The 10,511-nt window shown below is 42.6% G+C and overlaps 1 long non-coding RNA gene across 1 annotated transcript; it reads right to left on the reverse strand.

The window, feature by feature from the left end:
- Positions 1-218: 218 nt before the first annotated feature.
- On the reverse strand, positions 219-2,688 carry LOC141612771 (uncharacterized). The gene is made up of 3 exons (XR_012529196.1): positions 2,573-2,688; positions 1,410-1,488; positions 219-724 (listed from the first exon to the last, which is right to left on the reverse strand). It is a non-coding gene; the product is annotated as an uncharacterized LOC141612771 (long non-coding RNA).
- Between the last annotated feature and the right edge of the window lie 7,823 nt (positions 2,689-10,511).

Consider the following 10,511-nt stretch of genomic DNA (forward strand, 5'->3'; position numbering starts at 1 on the left):
GACTAGCACAACACTTCATTGATTATTAACCAGAACTCGAAAATTTATTTCTCATTTCCATAATATTATATGATCACGCCATCATTCATACAAAATACTTACCGTAGCGTTGTCCTGCGGAATGGTTAGAATATATGGGTTTCAAAATTTATATCAACTCGATTATGCAATAACCAACGCATCAATCAATTAACACTTAGGCAACGGTATAGGCATTTCAGGTTCAACCTTAGGCAACTTTTCTACCCTTTCTCTCATATACCCTCAGGGCTTTCCGAGTCAAACTGAGAGGGCCACTGGTTCGGTGTGAGGGGGCCCCTAACTCAAACCTTACCTCAGTGTGCTCCTAACAGTTCTATCCCGGTGTTCATTTTAATTAGACACATCCTAGGTTCATTGGGTTCATTGGTTTAGGCCTGAGGATCGTTCGCTCTGATACCACTTTGTAACACCCCGGTTTATAAAAGAAGTCCTCGTCAAGACATTCTCTAATAAAACGGACTGTTACCATCTCGGTTTCCCGAGGTAGTGAATAACAAATTAAACTCCAAGGCAATTTATGCAATATTTTAACTTAAGTATTACAAACCTCTTTTCAACTCGATTACAAGAACTGTCATAAATAAAAGTGAAAGTCTTCTATATGATGATCTAGCCACTAAGTCGTCTGATCCAATGTCTCACGCCCATCAAGCTCCCGTCCTATCTCTTAAACCTGTCAAGTCTGCTCCCCATAAAACGGATCATCACAGGTGTTCACGAATACACAGGGTCAACCACGAGGTTGAGTAGGGAAAACAGAATAAGTACGACAACAAAATACATAACTCCATTTCCAATTCGTCACATCCTCCACCTCTCCATATCACAGACCCTGAATAATCTCCACATCGTATCACATACTCTGAATAATCTCCACACCGTATCACATACCCTGAATAATCTCCACACCGTATCACATACCCTGAATAATCTCCACACCGTATCACATACCCTGAATAATCTCCACACCGTATCACATACCCTGAATAATCTCCACACTGTATCACATACCCTGAATAATCTCCACCCCGTATCACATACCCTGAATAATCTCCACACCGTATCACATACCCTGAATAATCTCCACACCGTATCACATACCCTGAATAATCTCCACACCGTATCACATAACATCCTCCAACTCCAATGCATATGAATGCTCAAAAGAAATTGGTGCAACACGTTATATAAATCAATTAAATGATGAATCATAAAATCATGCCAGTTATCCGATATTGTAATATCATACTCAATATGATCAATTCAGTCAATCACCTTTCCGAATATAAATGATAACGTAAATCAACCACGAATCCAACCAACACAATTCAACAACAACGATATTAGGACAAGTGTATTTCCCCTACCTCAAGTGCCAGCAAATCCAATTAAGCAGTCCAGAATAAAGCAATGAATTTGATTATCGATCCTTCACGAATCCGTCACCTAAAACAATTATAATATTTATAATTACTAACTACCAAATATAGACATCTCTCAGATAGAAGCCTTCCCGACATACAATCCCGACACCAACATATGCCCGACTGATAATTAAAGTAACCCAATTAGTATTTGACCCAACTTCCCAAAATAGAAGTTATTAAAGTATAATTTCTTAAAATGGAAACCTTCCCGATATAGCAACTTTTCTCTTTTAACAAACCCGACTCAACAACCCGACTTGAATTATTTAACCGCTCGGAATTAAATTGGATGACTAAACTGATAATTAAAGAATTATATGATTTATAAATACCCGAATCAATTCCTTAAACAACTCAAACAATCCCGACTCAATCCCTTCTCTAATTATATTAAATGATTCGGGGATTAAATTAACTAATCATTTAAAAGACTCGGGAATTAAATCAATTAATTAAAAGTACGACCAATAACCAATTTGTATCGATTAATTATGAAAACCCGTTTCCAACAACTCGAATAACCCGATTAAACACGACCCACACTTCGCTCTAGCTCACACTATTCACCTGCCGCCTAAACCACCGCGACAACCACCAGTCCCCACACCCACTTCAACCTGACCACCGACAACCACCCCCACTGGGGTCGACTGCCGCCGGCGAGGTGAACCACGGCCGTCATTTGGCCTGGTTCACCACCACGCATCACCAACACCCGACTTTCTCCCTTTTCCACCACCGCAGCCATAAGCTACCCACTGCCCAAACAACCCCCAATCTACTCGCCGCCAACCCGTGCACCTAGACACCACAGTCCCACCTTGTCGACCTCCCCCTAGTCGACGGTGGCACCACCCCAAAGCTAGTTGTCTAAAACTCGCCTGAAATGCATTAAAAACCCGATTCCTACGCCCTCATCAATACCACCTCTCTCTGCCCCTACAACCACCTAAGACCACCCTAACCACCACCACTATACTCGCCTCACACCCCACTACTCCCCTACCCTGCCAACCACTACTAACAACACTTCTATAGTACACGAAACAACAATAAAAACCCGACATCAAAACTGAAACAAAGGAAAGGGGTTTGACCCATACCTTTTCCGCCACCAGAATAGCCACCACGGCCGTCCTTTGACGTCGACAATAGTCCCTTGGCCTTGCCTGCTACACCGTCAATCAGCCACGCTCTTTCTCTCTCTCTCACTTGTACAGTTGGGTGAGTAAACATGGAAGGAAATGGGTAGGGTTAGTTGTCGGGTTAAAAAAAAAAAGAAGAAGGAAGCAAAGGAGTATGGGTTGTATAGGAGTTGGTGTAGGCGTGGGGTTGGAGTATGGGTAGTCTAGGTTTGATAAAAATAATCAAGCATGCTTTACACTCCCAAAAACACGGTCCCCTTAATTATTTTGGGTCCGATGTTTAATTATTTAGTTTACCTCTCGAATCCTTATGAACCCGTCTTAATTAACTTAGCTCGATAACATAACATAATTCTCGACTAACAATTAACCCGACATAACTAGTAATATAAATGTATAATAATTAATATAAAATAATATCCGTTTAATTAATTTTTATTATATAAAAATACGGGGTATTACAACCCCACCCTCATCGGGGCCATGGCTTTTTCATTATTTCTCTTAATTCCGTCTTAATTTCTTGCTTTATGGTAATGTGGAATCCAATGTATGCGTGATTAATGGTCTGGGGGCATCTTAAGAGCTTCATTTTGCATCCAAAGTAGCATCCAAAGCTCATGCAAATCCACTTAATGTAATACTACGGTTTTATGAGTCTCTGGATACTCTATCGAGTGGGCCTTACTCTGTTGAGTAAGGGTATTTTGTTTTACGAAACAGTAGTCTGTTTGTAGGGTACTCGATCGAGTAGCCTTGGTACTCGATCGAGTAAGTGGCGCTCGATCGAGTACGTTAACTACTCGATCGAGTAGGTCGGGTTATGAGGGTTAATTGACGGGTTTTGTTAATAAAGCGGATTAATATATAATAAGTTCGTCATCTTCCTAAAACACTTTTGCTAAAACCTAATTCACTGTTTAAGAGAGTTCTCAAGTACGTTGCTTTGCTATTCCGCTTTATTGACAAATCCCGGAGCTAGAGAGGTAGGATTTCATCATTCTTTGTGTCCTTGTGATCCTTGCGTCGAGGGTAAGATCTACATACCGATTTTATAGCATTTAATGAACTTTGTTTAACCCCTACTTTGGGGGGATTGGGGGTTTTGATGGTTAATTATGATTGTTAATAATTATATGATTATGTGAATAGGAGGAGGATTCGTAGAAGAGCATTTTTTAGACAGCTGTTAGATCGTCTGCTGCTTGTGATTGCATTTTAGGTAGGGTTTTCCCTACTCAGTATTAGTTACATGATATGTGTGGTGATGTGTGCTGTAGTTAGTGTTGTTGATTGTTTCAGACGATTGTTGAGTTGTATTGTGATTGCTGATTGTCTGTCTGTGTTCTTCGTGTTGGAGCCGGTGTCCTCCAGTTAGTGCGGATAACGTTATTGTACGTACACTTGTACGGACAAGTGGGAGCTTGTTGGGGCTGGTGTCCTCTACAGTTAGTGCAATGACATATAAATCTCTAAAAGGATCAAAGGGTATGCTTTTATATTATTATCAGTTGGTCCACGTTTATCAATAACGGTTGGCTTGCTAGATAAGTTTGACGTTATTGTCATACAGATGGCGGTGATCAACTGGTCCCTAAAAGTCACACCTATAGGATACGTTTGAGAGATGTGACGGTATGAAAATACAGTCATGTTGATGCCTAATTTGACTAAACAGTTAGTCGGAGTTATTGACTAATAATTAGTCAAATGCGATGTTGAGATAATTATTTAATACGGATTAAATAATAATGGCTAAAGTGAATTAAGCAGTTAATTCGTAAATTGAATATAAACGATTATATTTGATTAATGTATATTGAATTAATTAATTATACAATATTGTCATTGTCGGACATGTATTAATATATCGACTGAGTCATGTTACTAGTTGATATTTTAATAACCGATAACCGATGACGATTTATAATAAAATCCCGTCATATACATTTTAGCATTTTCGAGTCTGACCACGAGTTAAAACAAGGAGGAAGTGAAAGCCCACTTCCCCATGTGGCTCACGGTTTTGGCCGAAACAAACAAAAGGAGAGCTTTCTCTCCTTTTGACCTAATGCATTTTCATTTGCACAAAAATTAGGTTTTTGGAGGCATTTTCTCTGAAACCTAGATCTCACATCGAAAACCTCACAAAACCTCTCTCAATATTGCAAGGCAATTAGAGAGTACATTCTAGCATAAAGGCATAGTCTCAGACGGTCTTGGGTGCAACGATTAGGAGGAAATCTACCTTGATTTCTGTTCTTAGGCCGTATTCACAAAGGACCCGAGGTTGATTCTTATTCCTTATCGTTTCTCTTGTATTTTTGTTTTATGACAATAATCACATGTTAAAGATACGTTATAGTCCTAAAATTTAAGGGAATTTTACGGATATTTCCCTACACTTCGGGGCGTGTCCCTGGCTGAGTGGAGTCACTTGCGGGAGTGGCTTCACGCCCATGATTCGCCTTCTGTGGAACCCGCCACAGAAGGGATGTGCACATTAATGGACGTGGGTTATCGCTCGATGGAGATGATCGGGAATTTGGTGGGTACGGCTGCGGTCCCCCACTGGCGGTGTGGAGTATCTGTTGCGATGGGTACTCTGGCAGGGCTACACACTTTTGTGTGTAGTCAGTTACGTGGAGATTGTTCATGGAGACCGGGGTTTGATGTGACGATTGTGCTGTTTGGTAATTGTTGTATTGTATCTTGTTTTGTGTAATTAGTACTGACCCCGTTTAATTGTTTTAAAAACTGTGGTGATCCATTCGGGGATGGTGAGCAGTTATTGAGCAGGTTTGACTAGAGGCATTTGGGCTAGCTGGGATGTGTCACCACGAGCTGAATAGAGTCTTCCGCTGTCATACTTTAGTTGTTTAGACCTTTGGTTTTTGAGAACATGTATTGTACCTTTTATGAGTTTGGTTTTGGACTTGTAATCACTTTAAACAGTTTGGCTATTTAAATTATGTTTCTTTATTGTCATTTGATTATCATTGCCTCGGTAAACCGAGATGGTGACGTTCTTATACCTGAGTGGTCCTGGTAAGGCACTTGGAGTATGGGGGTGTCATAAAGTGGTATCAGAGCGACGATCCTGAAACCTGTAACCAATGAATCTAATGAACATAGAGAGTCAATTAAAATGAACCCGGGGTAAAAGTTGTAGGAGCTAATGCAAAGGCTTGGGAGACGTACTAAAGTCGCGAACTCGCCCTGTAATTTTGAACCGGTCACATGGGGGTACGTGTCAGGGTCGTAAGTGTTGTCTTTTGTTCTGTATGTGTACCTAATAGCATGTGTTGTGAACTGTTGGATGTTGGATGTGGAGAATTCGGGGTATGAATAAAAGTTGAAAGGGATGTGTTTGCATGTTGAATTAAATGAAAAGAATGTTGCGTGTTTATAATGTGGTATTTTGATAACATGAATAGATCGTTTTACTGATTATATAGGGAGTTGCGCATATTTGCACGCGTAGTTACGATTATTTTGTTACTCTTATAAAACTTATATATTATGTTGGGAAGGTGAGATGAACATGCGGGTAGTTTATACGAGTCTTCATGACTCGATCGAGTGGGGGGCACTCGATCGAGTGGATGAGGCACTCGATCGAGTGGGTGTGACTCGGTCGAGTAGATAGTTTGATGTTTTCTGGACAGAACCGTGTTTTTGGGTACTCGATCGAGTACATAGGGGCACTCGATCGAGTAGGGGGCGCTCGATCGAGTGTCTTGTCAGCTCGGTCGAGTATGTTTTTGGGCATGAGTTTGTTTAGGTTCTGGAGTCGAGGCACTCGATCGAGTAGGTTGGGAACTCGATCGAGTGGCCTTAACTCGATCGAGTGGGTTCTGGTACTCGATCGAGTGGGGTCTGGGCAGGTTGTATACGTGTTTTGGGTTATGGTATGCGTGTTTATATCTACCTTTTCTTATATAGTTACAAGATGCCACCAAAGAGAAACGCCCTTTATGCTAGAGCTGAGAGTATCACCACTGATGACATAGTTAAGATGTTGGAGCACCAACATGCTCTTACGGAAGCTTTAAAGAGAGTGAGGAAGGATAAGGATGTTGATCATTCAAATATTAGTCTCTACATAGCGAGGTTTAATCCAAAAGAGTACAAGGGGACTGGGGAGCCAATTCTTCTGGATAATTAGCATAGAGAGATGGAGAACATCCTAGATTTGGTGCACTGCCCGGATGAGATGAAAGTGGAACAAGCTGCGTTCTACTTGTGGGAGGCGGCAGGTGAGTGGTGGGATAAGGTAAAGGTGAACGCTAGGGATATGTATGCGAGGCATGGGTTACCTGATATTCCTTGGGAAGAATTTAGGAAGGCTATGAGGCGAGAGTTCGTACCGGAGCATGTGAGGAGTAAGTTGAGGGAGGAGTTCGATGGGTTTAAGATGACAGATGAAATAACGGTGGCTGAGTACTACCGACAGTTTAATGAGAAGGCTAGGTATGCTGAGGATATGGGATTGAGTGATGAGAACCTAGCTCTGAGGTTTGAGAAGGGGTTGACCCCCAAAATCATGGAGAAGTTACCTGTGGGAGTCCTTACGGATGTTAAGGAAGCTTATGAGAGAGCATGGAGGGCTGAACGGCTAGTGGAGATGGCCCGAGAGAGAGAGGTGCTGAGAAAAGAAAGGCTGAGAGTGAGGGAGGAGGCCAATCCAACTATAAGAAGGGTAACCACACTCAGGCGAGAGCATATTCATCGGGCTCAGGGTTTAGTGTTGGGGCTTCTTTCGGGAGAGGCCGTGGTAGTAGTGGAGGTAGCTGGGGTATGACCTGCTACAACTGTGGCGGTACGGGCCACAAGAGATATGAATGCACCAGTGCGGTGAGTGGAGGTTTACAGAGGCCGAGACAGGGGAGCGTTTCTCAGGGTCCTGCACAGAGTTATGCGAGCAACAGACCAGCTGGGTCATGGAACAACAGGGGAGGTCAAAGCAACAACGGTGGGGGCAACCGCAATGGCGGTAACTCTTATCAGAAACCTGCTACGAACACCAACAACAACCAGGGGTCGGGTGATAAACCGGCTACTTCAGCTAGTACTGTCCAGGGAGATGGGCAGAAGACCAGTGGTAAGCTGTTCATGATGGAGAAGAAAGCAGCTGAGGACGACGCTCATGTTATCACTGGTACTTTTCTTGTTAACGGTGTTTATACCTTTGTTTTGTTTGATTCGGGGGCATCACAGTCGTTTGTATCTTCTAGTCATGTTAAACAGTTGGGTCTGAGAGAGTATGAGTCTGTAAGAGAGAAAGTTTTTATACCTTCGGGTGAGTCTGTATCGCGTGGGAGGTTGTATAGAGATGTATCCATGATAGTTGGGCAAGTCGATCTACCTGTAGACTTGCTAGAGTTTCCTTTAGCCGGTTTTGAGATGATAGTCGGGATGGATTGGTTAGGAAAGTACAAAGCTAAGATAGACTGTCATAAAAAAAAAGTGTCTCTAAGAGGTCCTAAGGGTATTAGTGTGTCTTATCGTGGGTTTGTCGTCAAACCCAAAGTCAAGTTGATTGCAGCTGTGACCTTGAAGTCCTATCTGAGGAAGGGGTGTCCGATGATCTTGTGCCATGTGAGAGATGAAAGGATGGAGAGTACGAAAGTTGATCAGATACCAGTTGTGGGGGAGTTTTCAGATGTCTTTCCAGATGAGATTCCGGGGTTGCCACCGAAGAGGGAGATACATTTCAGTGTTGAGCTGAAACCGGAGACGGGGTCAATCTCTAAGGCACCATATCGGATGGATCCTAAGGAGTTGGAGGAGCTCAGGAAGCAGCAAGATGATCTGATAGAGAGGGGATACATTAGACCTAGTGTATCACCATGGGGAGCCCCAGTTTTGTTTGTGAAAAAGAAAGATGGGAGCCTGAGGTTGTGCATTGATTACAGGGAGTTGAACCGAGTGACGGTGAAGAACAAGTATCCTTTGCCAAGGATAGATGACCTGTTTGATCAGTTGAGTGGTGCAGCAGTCTTTTCCAAGATTGATCTGAGATCGGGGTACCATCAGGTGAAGATTATAGAGGAGGACATACCAAAGACAGCTTTCACGTCAAGGTATGGCCATTATGAGTATGTGGTGATGCCGTTTGGGTTATCTAATGCACCTGCTGTGTTTATGGATTTGATGAACAGAGTCTTCAGTCAGTTTTTGGACAAGTTTGTAGTGGTTTTCATCGATGACATCTTAGTCTATTCTAAGACTAAGGAGGAGCATGAGAAGCATCTCAGGATTGTGTTGCAGACTTTGAGGGAGCACGAGTTGTATGCCAAGTTGTCCAAGTGTGAGTTCTAGTTAGAGAAAGTTGCCTTTCTGAGGCATGTGATTTCAAAGGAAGGGGTAACTGTGGATCCTGCAAAGATTGAGGCAGTTACCAAGCGGGAAGCACCAAAGAATGTAGCTGAGATCAGGAGTTTCTTGGGTTTAGCTGGATATTACAGACGATTCGTGAAAGATTTCTCCAAGATTGCTAGACCTATGACAGCTTTGATGAGGAAAGAGAACAAGTTTCGTTGGGATGAAAGTTGTGAGACGACGTTCCAGACATTAAATGAGCGTTTGACCACAACTCCAATCTTAGCATTGCCTGAAGGGAGTGAGAACTTTGAGGTTTATACAGATGCCTCAAAGAACGGGTTGGGATGTGTGTTGATGCAGAACGGTAAAGTGATTGCCTATGCTTCTAGGCAACTGAAGCCTTATGAGGAGAACTATCCTACACACGATCTGGAAGTAGGTGCAGCTGTGTTTGCTCTCAAGATTTGGAGACACTACCTTTATGGGGCGACCTTTAAGGTATTTTCTAATCACAAGAGTCTCAAGTACATCTTCACTCAAAAGGAGTTGAACATGAGACAGAGGAGGTGGATGAAGTTGATTGGCGATTATGACATGGATATTATCTACCATGAAGGGAAAGCCAATATAGTTGCCGATGCTTTGAGCAGGAAGAGTGTACAATCTTTGTGCACAGCTATATCCTTGATGAGGTTGAGAGATGAGGTTGGGAAGTTTGGGATACATATGATCCAGAAATGAGGTGCCGTGGGAGATTTGACAGTGCAGCCTGATCTATATAATGATATTCGAGGTAAACAGGTGTTAGATCCCAAGATGGTAGAGTGGAGAGCTAGAGTAGAGAAAGGGACGGCGTCTAGATTCTCTATTCATACAGACGGTAGTTTGAGGTTTGATGGGAGGTGGCGTGTCCCTAATGATGAGGAGATGAAAAAGACAATCATGACAGAGGCACATTGTACACCATATTCGGTAGATCCAGGTGGTGACAAGTTGTACAAGGATTTAAAGAAGACTTTCTGGTGGCCTGGGATGAAGAAAGAAACAACTGAGTTTGTGGCTCGTTGTTTGACAAGTCAGAGAGTTAAAGGGGAGCAGCGACGACCACAAGGTAAGATTCAGTCTTTAGAGGTACCTGAGTGGAAGTGGGAATCCATTTCCATGGATTTTATCGTGGGTTTGCCCAAGAGCCAGCAGGGTAACAACATGATATGGGTTATAGTGGATCGACTGACCAAGTCAGCTCACTTTGTGCCAATGAAAGATACATGGACTAAGGCACAATTAGCTATGGCTTATCGGAAGAATGTGCTAAGGTTACATGGGGTGCCTAAAGACATAGTATCTGACATAGATGCGAGGTTTATCTCAAAGTTTTGGAAAGAGTTGCAAGAGTCTTTGGGAAGGACATTGAAGATGAGTACATCATTCCATCCTGCAACAGATGGTCAGACAGAGAGAACGATCAAGACTCTTGAGGATATGTTACGAGCTTGTGTGATGGATTTTGGTGGTAGCTGGGAGCAGAGGTTAGATTTGATCGAGTTTTCCTACAACAACAGCTATCACA

This window comes from Silene latifolia, chromosome 11 (genome assembly GCF_048544455.1).
Source record: "Silene latifolia isolate original U9 population chromosome 11, ASM4854445v1, whole genome shotgun sequence".
Taxonomy (NCBI): Eukaryota; Viridiplantae; Streptophyta; class Magnoliopsida; order Caryophyllales; family Caryophyllaceae; genus Silene; species Silene latifolia.